Source organism: Bidens hawaiensis, unplaced genomic scaffold (assembly GCF_021521415.1).
Source record: "Bidens hawaiensis isolate Kalapana, Puna unplaced genomic scaffold, B.hawaiensis_p1.1 tig00077348_1, whole genome shotgun sequence".
NCBI classification, from domain to species: domain Eukaryota; kingdom Viridiplantae; phylum Streptophyta; class Magnoliopsida; order Asterales; family Asteraceae; genus Bidens; species Bidens hawaiensis.
The window spans coordinates 1655-12568 of NW_027503331.1; the positions used below are offsets into that span (position 1 = coordinate 1655).

Genomic DNA, 10914 nt, shown 5'->3' on the forward strand with positions numbered 1-10914 from the left:
CAAGTTATGCATGATAGGTGTTTTATGCTTTGTGTGTTATAAATCTTGCAGCAGTTATTATACATTAGTTTAACAGGTTTATGCGTCTCCTTTGCTGACAGGTATCCAGTGCCTTTCCACCTCTCCTTTTCTTTTGTCGGTCACTCTCTCTTTGTTTCATGATTTCATGACTTCTCCAAGAGAAAACCCCATATTATACCACCGCGTCTCGCCACCACCGTATTGTTGCTCCATCTTCCTTTCCATCGTCATTGTTGCCGGGTTCAGTTTCCGAACTCTTGGTGGCGGTGGTGTGGTGTTATAGTTGTTGCTTACGGTGGTGGCCGATTTTTTCGTGGTGATGGTTTATGGCAGTTTCTGGCGCGTGTGTGTGTGGGGGGGGGAGTGTTCGTAACCCTAATTCAACTTCTCATCTTTATTATGGTTATGCAGATGGTCTTTAAAGCTTCAACCGGACATAACCATGGTATCAATTTTCATGACTACAAGACATTGTACGCTCCTGGTACATACTTTCTTTATATGCTATATTAAGATTTGTTCCTTTTTGTGTTTGGCTTATAGAAAAGGTTTAGAACCCAATTGTAATATGGGTTTTTTAAATTTGAGTGTTTTACATGACACCTCAACAATTCAATTTACATAATGATTTGTTCTTTTTTATATTTGGGTTATATAATAAAGGTTTTAATAACCTAGATGATCTTTTAGTCATTCTTCTCTATTTAGGTTATGGTGATTTTTTTTTCTTCTTTTTTTTGTCAAATGTTTTTGTTATTTCAAATCTTTAGTAGGTCAAATTTTGGTTTGGTCAAGAGCTATATGTTATTCGACTTTCAGTCTTATAAAATGGGGTTAAATAAAGGGAAGGAGTTTAGGTTCTAAGGTGGCCGTGTCATAACGGGTCGGATAAAAGAAGAGTTATTGGTTTGTGTGAAAAAGACTCAACAAACTTTTTCCATGATAATAATAACAGTAAAATGTAAAATTTTTGTATACAGTTTTTAACTTTTGATGATCATATTTAAATCATATAAGATTAGTTCTCACATGTGATTTAGGCCAAGCTGCATATTATAAAAGAGATAATTGTGTATGCATGTGTGGTCATGTTATAGTGCAGTTTGGTCATTTTATAATGTAGTGTCATATTTTTGCAATACCTGAGGATTTGGGCATAATTACATAAAGATGCAAAAAAATCAAAATGTTGCAGACAGTATGAAGTTTGGCAGAATTGCAATTTTCTGCAGCCTTTTTATTTATTGACATATGCACTAATTCATGTTGTAAAACCTGATAATAGTTGCAAGTTGCAACAATAGTTTTACTTAACAAAAGATTCACAATAGCTTACCTTTTTTATACTCTGGATTGTGATGCTTAATGATTATTTGATTTGATTTGTTAACAGATGCAACGACATGTACCTGTTATACAAAGGCTTCATGTAACTTCATTTGCAAAGGTAATTTTGTTTTTGTTTCTGTAATAGTTTATAATTAAATTCCCTAACCTCTAAGTTTCTGAACTAATCACAGCTCAAGTAGCATCTCACAAAGTTAAATATTTTGTTTAAATGATAGATTATGGTCAGACTGGTAAGCTTTGCAAGGTTAGATAATGTCAAATAGGGTCTTCAGTATTATTCAGCCCTTACAGAAGTAAGTTAATTTTTTTCCAGTGTTATAGTAGATTGAATACTATGGGTTCTGTTTCCATCAAAAATAATACAAAGACTGGTTGGCAGGTTTTAGGTGATGGTGGATGTTAGATGGTGGTTTTGGAATATGGTGGTGGTGATCGGTTGGCCCGTTCTTTCAAGCCCCCTTTAGAAGTTTCATCTCCAAGGGCAGTATAAAAATTCAATCTGATTTTAAAACCAGTTGGCAGTATTTTGAGGATGTTTTAGGATTCATCAGTTCTTAAACAAGCTTGAAATTTGGTTGAACCGTACTCTAAAAGAAGGTTTAGTGGTAGCATTGCCTAAAAAGAGAAGAGAAGATGGTGAGGTAATTAGTTAGTGTTTTGACTTTTGTTTATGTCAAAAGTGTTTTGACTTTCGACATAGTTTAAATCAAACTTTGACATTTTATGGCGTCTTTTTTTTCATTGAAGGATAGAAGTGAGCAACTGAGATGGAGCATGGGAGGATGTGGATATAGCTGCAAAGAAAGCTGACATGAATAAGAATGGTTTGCGAGACATGATGGGGAGCTTCAAAGAACGGGTCAACCATTATGCATCTATGAATCTTAATTTGTGCTAAAAAAGAGAACCAAACTTTCAACTTTGGCACGCAAATAGCACTTTCAACTTTCACACACACAAATAGTAAATGTGTAACGTTTTTATGACCATACCGCAACGCGGCGGGTCCGAATACTAGTATTAATATAATAACCGGTTTCTCTCCAAAGGAATAAAATATTTGAATTTCAAGTTTTTGTTCTATATTTGACCATATATTTTCTAGTTGTAGTTTCCTTAATTGTTGTACAAAATCCCTGTATCATAGCTAGTCTATTATTGTAGTTTGTATATATCACCAATTGCTTTAACGAGACATTCATTTTGGTTCAATATCTTTCATATGGTATCATTCCCAGGTTAACCTAATTCCCTCACAACAGCCGCCAGCCTTCATCCCATACATTTGCGACCTTCTTCTTCCCACATCAATGTCTCTTATCTCCACATCCTCCTCCACAATTGCTGGCCATAATCGATTCGTCTATTTCCCACTTTAATGATTCGTTTTAATGATTCGTGTAACTCTTGTTGCATCAATAAAAGCCATAAGCTTCCTTTTCATACCTCATCAATTACTTCCAATGCACCACTTCAACTTTTATTTTCTGACGTATGGTGTTCACTGGCTATCTCTTATGATGGTTACAAATATTACATAATTTATGTTGACCCCTATACTAAATATACATGGATTTTCCCTCTTAAAAAGAAATCCAATTCTCTTAGTACATTCATTCATTTTCAAAATCTTGTCGAAAATTATTTCCAATGCAAAATCAAATAATTATTCTCGGATAATGGCGGTGAATATATCAAACTTGCCTCTCATCTCGCATCATGTGGTATTTCTCATCTTACATCCCCACCCCCCCACACACTCGAACATAATGGTTACGTCGACATCGTCACATCGTCGAAACCGGCCTAACGCTTCTTTCTCATGCAAAAATGCCTCTTCAATATTGGCCTTTTGTTATCACTACTGCTACTTTTCTAATTAATCGTTTGCCTACTTCCACTCTAAAAAATGATTCTCCCTTCCTTCAATTATTTCATAAACTACCAAACTACAACGAACTAAAAAGTTTTGGTTGTTTAGCATATCCTTGGTTACGACCATACTCCTCCCATAAACTTCAAGCCAAGTCCAAACCATGTGTCTTTGTCGGGTACTCATCCACACAAAGCGCATAATATCTTCTAGATCCTCAAACAAATAAAGTATACTGATGGTCGGGTAAAAGTCATGTATATTATGTTATTATTTGTTTACTTTTAGTTTAAATATTATGTGAACTTTGGTACTTCAAGCGTGTTTATTTGTTTAAGGATACTTGACGTTAAGGACGCTTATCGGGATGAATTACGGGCTTGGAACAAAGATGTAGAAGACTCATGATGATTGGCACGCTTTCCTATGCAAAATAAAAGAAGAAAAATGAAGAGCATGTGTCGGACACCCTTAGCGCGACGCTAAGGGACCTTAGAGCTACACTAAAGTCTCAAATCAGAAAAGTAGACCTTAGGCGGCGCTAAGGTCTCACACATGGACTTTAGCGCCGCGCTAAAGTCCACCGGGTTCCTTCACCACCAAACTCCTCTCCCTCATGTCCCTCCACCGACCACCGCACCCACTTCCCCGCCTCCGGCAGACCACCACCTCCCTCACAGTCTGTCTGTCTCCACCACACCCATCCCAAACCTCCCCGTCTCCACTTCACCAACACCTCCTTCCGCCTCACCATCACCAAACCACCACAGTCCCTCCACCGTTCGTCTCCACAGTCACACCACCGTCGTACACCACATCACCAACACCCATCACACCACCACACCACCATCACAACCCCGCCCTCTACACTACCTCCGGCCGACACCACCATTACTTTGTAATTTCTTGTTCAACCGAACCCAAGTACGAGTTTGATTTATTATGATTTGCTTATGTACTTGTTTTGAATGTTCGGGTTAAATGGGTGTCGGGTATGAGTTATGTGGAATGCGAAAATCGTTGTTAAGTGAGAACCGTGTTATGTGGGTTTGGGTGTCGGGCATGCTCGGGATTAAAAGGTGACAATTTGAAGATGAAAATGAGTGCTTGTCGGGTTCTTACCCGAGCCTAATTATTTTGGGGTGTCGGGAGGAATTTTTTTACGTCAGATATTGCCCGGGGTGGTAAATTTATGAATGGAAATATTTGAATGCCGGGACAAAGTTTTGTATAATTTTGTTTTAGTTCGTTGTCATGTCGATGGATTGTCGGGAATATTTTTATTAATTAAGCATTACACGAGTAACCGGTTAATCACCCGTACTCAATCTTCACTCGGGTGAATAAACCAAGTTTTCTAAGCTTTATACTTGCATTCCCGACAATCTTGTTTTATTTATTTTTTTGTAGTTTTATATATATATATGTATATATATATAGTTGTTATTGTTTTATCGTAGTGACAATCGCGACCGAAACACTATACGGTTGTCAACACGACTACGTGTGACCCGAACTGATTATTGGAATTATTATTTTGTAGATATGTCACAAGAACAAAGTGGTTCGAGACCCTCGAGGTGCAAGCGACCCCGTAGGCAGCCCGAGTTTGACCCGGTAGCTCGGCAATATAGTCGTCGTATTCGTTATGAAGTGGAAGAGATCCCGATTTTGGAGGCGCCGGCTGGCGAGATTAAGGGGGACGAGGATACACCGCATATTATATTGAGGTTCAGTTTGAATACCGCGGAAAGGGAAATGTATGACAGGATTTGGGATGTGCCACTGTTGCGTCATCGTACGTTTGATTGGGAGTTGTTGGGCACATTGGGTCAGGCTAAGTGGGTTAGGACTTTGTTGGGGCCACGTTGGGCCACAATATTGAGGTTTGAGAGAAAACAATATGTCAAATTGATTCGTGAATTTTATGCTACACTTAGACACAAGACTGGTGATTTCAATGGCCAACATGCGGTATCATTTTCGTTGGGGGAGGCAGTTATTTGAGATGCCAGTGCCGAGATTTGCGGGTACTTACTGGGCTGTATACTAAGGAGGAGGTGCATACGCGTGCATTCACGGAGAGTGTTCGGCGTTATACTCTTGGACCCAACGGTATTGGATTACAGCCACTGATCTGGCTGATTTTTGGTCTACTATTGTTGAGGGCCCGCATGATAGTAATGTGGTTTCATCTGCCATTCGGGATCCCGTTCACAGGTACATTCATAGAGTTATTGCTTCTACGTTCGTTGGCCGTCAGTCGGGTTACGATAAGTGTAGCAACCTTGACTTGATGTGTTTCTATAGCATTATTGGCCAATATGACGTTAACCTGGCTACCCTTTTATTATCATCCATGGGTCGGGGTGGACGTCGTGCTGAGAGTGTGTTGACTAAGTTGTCTTTTGGTCCCATTATCTCACAGACTGCAGCTGCATTGGGGGTGTTTGAGAAATATTCTGATGACTATTTGACTCCGGGTCTGGACACAGAGGCTGTGAATGTAGCTGATGCACAGAAGGCGGGTATTTGTACGTATGAGGATCCTCCACATCTGGTGGAGGCACGTGTATCAGCTAGGGCAGGCAGTTGTTCGCAGGGACATCAAATTGAGAGACCACTTGCTCAACCCAGCATACGAGCAGCACGGCCGACACGTATACATTCATAGAGTATGTGTTTGAGAGGCTTGGCGATGCATGAGGAGAGCCAGACATGTTTTCGCGCTTTATTTGATCATTTGCAGGTACCGATGCCAGACTGTCTGAGGTCGTCATCTGACGTGGGTGGATCGGGTTATGCTGAGCATGCTGTTCGGGCACCGGCGAGGCCGGGTGACGAGGAGTAGTTGAAGATGGATGCAGTAGCAGTAACAGCCGGTTAATTTTTGGTTTATTTTTTATTTTTTCCCTTATTTTTGTTTTTAATCATGATGGTCTGTACTAACTTAATATACTTAAGGGAAAAATGTATAAAGGGGTAATCGGCTGGGTAATATATGCATAACCTTTATAACTGCTGCTGTTTATTTGTATTTGAAATTTGTGGGTGTTGTTCACAATAAAACCTCACGATACCTGACTCATCCACCCTAGCTACTAAGGGGTTTAAAGGGCTTGTTGCATACGCTAAATGCAATCGTGATTCTTACGAAAGTTTGATATTCGTCAATTTCGGGTCCGGTTTGTATTAGTTTTGTATTCGTTTATTATGTAAACCAACCCGTTTTGTAAACCGAAACTTATGATATAATTAAAATATTGGATTTTATGTTACTAAATCATTCCCATTTGTTCAATTTGAAAAACCCCTTTTACGGATTCGAAAACGCCTTTAAAACAATAAAATTATATCGAAAACGAACTTTCGGGACGCATAACGAACCATGCAAGAGAAGTTGGGCCAACCCACCCCACCCCAGACACGCCGCGCCGCGCGGCCAGGAATAGGGGCTGGTCGCACGGCGCCTTGTGGCATCTGCAACATATTTTCAGATTTTTTTTTGTTGTTTTGTCTTGTCTTGATCCCTTTTGCATGCAATCTATTGTTATTTACACCCATACTTGACCATGACCATTACCCTATATAAACACCACCAATCCCTTCATTTTTCCCCTGATACAACTCCAAAAAGTAACTCTCTCAAATTCAAAGATCTAAAGGTTGTTTTAGTTGTTTTTGAGGGTTTGACTTCCATAAGTCAAACTGAGTTAAATCTTTCATTTTAATTAGCTTGTATAGTCTTGTTAATACTTGAATATGATTGTACAACATATATATAATATACATCCCTTGTTACCTTTGGTGGTTACTTCTCTGATCCCGGTCGGTGAAGTTTCGGGCCTTGTAAGGCAAGGCTACATGGAGGACTTTCGTAGTCCTTGATATATATATATATATATATATATATATATATATATATATATATATATATATACACACACACACACACACACACACACTTATATAACTTGTTTATACATATTAACAATGCTTAACTTTTGCTCATTTTAGTTTGTATATCATATTTATAAAGTTCCATGGTTATGGGTTTGTAGAGACTAGCCTCGGTTTAACCGTAAATAGCTCCAAACCGTAAACCGAACTTGTTTACTAGTTTATTAAATAATTGTTTAAACATGTCTTATGTTAGATTCAAGTTTCTAAAATCATTTATATAAGTTCTATGGTTATGGGTTTATGAAATCTAACCTCAGTCTTAACCCGAAACAAGATCCGAACCAAAAACCGAGCTTTCGTTTAAAGACTTTATTGTTAACTTTTTTGTTATAAAACTTAAGTATCATTATTTATAAATTATTATACAAGTTCTTTGATATTTGGGCCTGTGGAAACCATATATGAACCTATTGTGAGATTGAAACCGAACCAAACCGAACTAAGCCGATTTTCACTCGCTTAAGACATAAGTGTGTTTTTAGCTATCAAGACTTGCATAAATCGTTAAAAATACTTTATAAACTGATTTTAATTATTTTCTTAAGTACTTGGAAATTTTGGATCCAACTTGATCTCATAACAAAGTTTGGATCGACAAAACCAAACACTCGCTTAACGTACGTTGTTAGTTCTAAAACGATAGAACTACATACTTGGTTAAGTCTTACTTGATTTTTATGAGTTATCTCATAACATTTAATATTTTGGAAAGTTGATCTTGGGATTGACCAATCATCAAGACCCGAACCAACAACCCGAACACTCGTTAAAAACCCGTTTTAGTATCTATATTATAAAGGGACTTGCATTCTTGCATTTTTACCCACCTTATTACTTAACATAGGTTGAGTAAATATTAAGGCTAGATACTTTAACCCGGTTTCGAGCAAACTTACATTTTTAAAGGACTATTGTTATAATTCCTTAATTATTTACATTTTAAACCTTGAACTTTAGTTGTTTACACTTCTCAACATTTATTTTACTTAAAGACCTTCAAGACAAACTTCCTAATTCAAGAACCTTTTTCTTTTAGGCTTTGCTCGTTAAACCTCGTCGTTCCGGTTAAACTCCAAGTCATCCATTTTTCAATTTTATTACTTGAACGTGAGTACTTTCATCAACCGTTTTCCATCTTTCGTTTTGGGGGTAATATTGCATACTTACTCAAACTAAATGTTTTATACTTTAGTCTTAAACCACAAACTTTATTGTATAATTTACTTAAATAAATGCTCGATTTGGTGTTATATGCTTACATGCTTAATTGTTAATGTGTTTACCGCTTTTGGCTGGTTGATCTATAAATCCTAATCTACTTGGCATCCCCTTATAGCAAGGTGTCGTTAATGTATTCTTATTAACGGTTTCATATAAATCCTTGTCTATTTGGCATCCCCTTATAACAAGGTGTCGTTAATGTACTCTTATTAACGATTTCATTATCCAAATTATTGCTATTATTTATTGTTTCGTATACAAGTTGTGGAATTTCCTATTATATACATATTTGTTCAAAACTATGAATTTCTCACCAACCTTTGTGTTGATAAACTTTATTTTATGCAATGTTATAGGTTTGACTTTTGGTTGACTCGAGATTGTGGAAAAACGCTATCAAGACCTTTAGGATATTAGCAAAATGAACAATATATTATTTGCTTTATTTTGTTATGATTTTCGTATGAATTTTGTTATGTGACATTATGATTTTGTGAAATTAAATAAGTTGATTAAATATTAAACACTTTAATAGTGTCTTGTGTATTTGTACAATCACGTTGCACCCCGGCATGTCCCGCCGCCTTTGGTCGGGGTGTGACAGAAAGTGAGTTAGGTCTTTTAACAATTTTACTAGTTTAACAAATTTAATTATGAAATTTATTTAACTTGGCCTAGTAATGAAAATTAACAGTTTTGAAAACGGTTTAAAAGACCTATCCTAACAGTTGTGAGAAGCTTGCTTCTACACGTGTGAGAGTTTGCAGATTCTGTTAAGTGAATTGAGGAGCCGGGTTCGTTAAACGCAAAGACGAGTATATTTGAGTGGCTTATTTTTCTTATCAGGTGATTTTGTTTTCATAATTCTTTTTGTTTTGTAAGTTTTATTGTTAAAAGTGTAATTGTATAGTTTTTAGGACCATCACATTAAGCCCGGTTTTAAAATTTATAATCAGTCAATTTTAACCCCGTACTCAATAATATATTTTTAATGCTAAATTTTAAACATTGAGGACAATGTTAACCTCAAGTGTGGGGATGAGGTAAAATTATTTTTTTTCCTTAAAGTGCATTGATTGTGCGCAAAAGCCAGAATTGTAAATAATTTATTGCTATTATTAATACCAAGTATAGGTCTTTGGTCATGGTCAGTTTTTAAGCTTCTCGAAAGTCTTCCCATGCAAAGTTTTTCAAAAAGAAAAATTAAAATGGACTGTTTATATGGGGATAACAAGTCATGGGGACAAGTACACATGTTTCATGTCGACAGTCAAATTCCTCCGGTATGTGTGTAAGATTTACGTTATATACAATACACATATAATATATATATTATATACACATGTCATTTGAGTGCCATTATAGAGAGTAACCAGTATGCCCATAATATCTAGAACTTGGTTGTCTCATGCATTTTGAGATCTTAGCTTGGCATGAATGCAAAAGTGATAGAGGCAATTAGGTTAAGCCTAGTCTGGATGAGTGCGAGTGTGTGTATTGGGGGTTGAGCCTCATACGTTATATATATGAGCGTGGATAATGAGAGGGGCGGGGGGTTGGTTCCCTTAGAAAACATTGTTGGACCTATTCTCATTTAATCAACCCCAGTGTTATATTGCGAGACGATCCGACTTAATATGTTTCTTTGTAATTTTTTTAGTATTTATCAATAGGATGTATTAAGCATTATGTTTATTATGCTTCAAAAAAAATTGTGTTAAAGTTGCAATGTTTAAGTATTATCAGTTAAAAAAAAGTTAGTGATGAAATCAGTTGTTTATGTCATTGTTTATTTAGTTGTTTTCTAATAAGCCAGATTGGATCGTTTGAGCTATTTAAAAATTCCTTTCCATACCCTTACACTTAGCCCCGTTATAACCCGTTTTAATTCATCTTGATTTGCATTTCTGTCAACGCATTTATGTGGGTGGAGATATGACTTGCTTCCAAGCTTATTACATTGTGTTCATACTTGGTATAGAGGGCATAGAGATACTAGCATTTTATGTTGGTCCAGATATTAAACTGAGAGGAGATATGTTATATTATGAGGGGTGTGGCCATGTGTGCCTTAACCGGAAACAAAGTACACTTGTTTGGGCGGTTTCATAGTTTTAAAGCGTATCATTAAATTGTTTGGTGGGTTATTAACCTTGACAGTGTCAGTTCTTGGGAATTGAGTATGACCTTATACATTACTAGTATTAATCATGGTAATTTCTGAATCATCGATCGAGGTGTATGTGTTGCATGAGAGTTTCTTGAGGGCAAGCAAAAGATAAGTGTGGGGATATGATGGTCGGGTAAAAGTCATGTATATTATGTTATTATGTGTTTACTTTTAGTTTAAATATTATGTGAACTTTGGTACTTCAAGCGTGTTTAGGTGTTTCAGGATACTTGACGTTAAGGATGCTTATCGGGATGAATTACGGGCTTGGAACGAATATGTAGAAGACTCATGATGATTGGCACGCTTTCCTATG

The 10914-nt window shown here is 36.9% G+C and overlaps 1 long non-coding RNA gene across 2 annotated transcripts; it reads left to right on the forward strand.

The window, feature by feature from the left end:
• Positions 1-429: 429 nt before the first annotated feature.
• On the forward strand, positions 430-2355 carry LOC143606813 (uncharacterized). Of its 2 annotated transcripts, none has more exons than XR_013148818.1 (5): positions 430-505; positions 1415-1468; positions 1587-1664; positions 1751-2012; positions 2119-2355. It is a non-coding gene; the product is annotated as an uncharacterized LOC143606813 (long non-coding RNA). The 2 variants fall into 2 exon arrangements; XR_013148819.1 differs by having other exon boundaries at positions 2124-2355.
• Positions 2356-10914: the final 8559 nt, after the last annotated feature.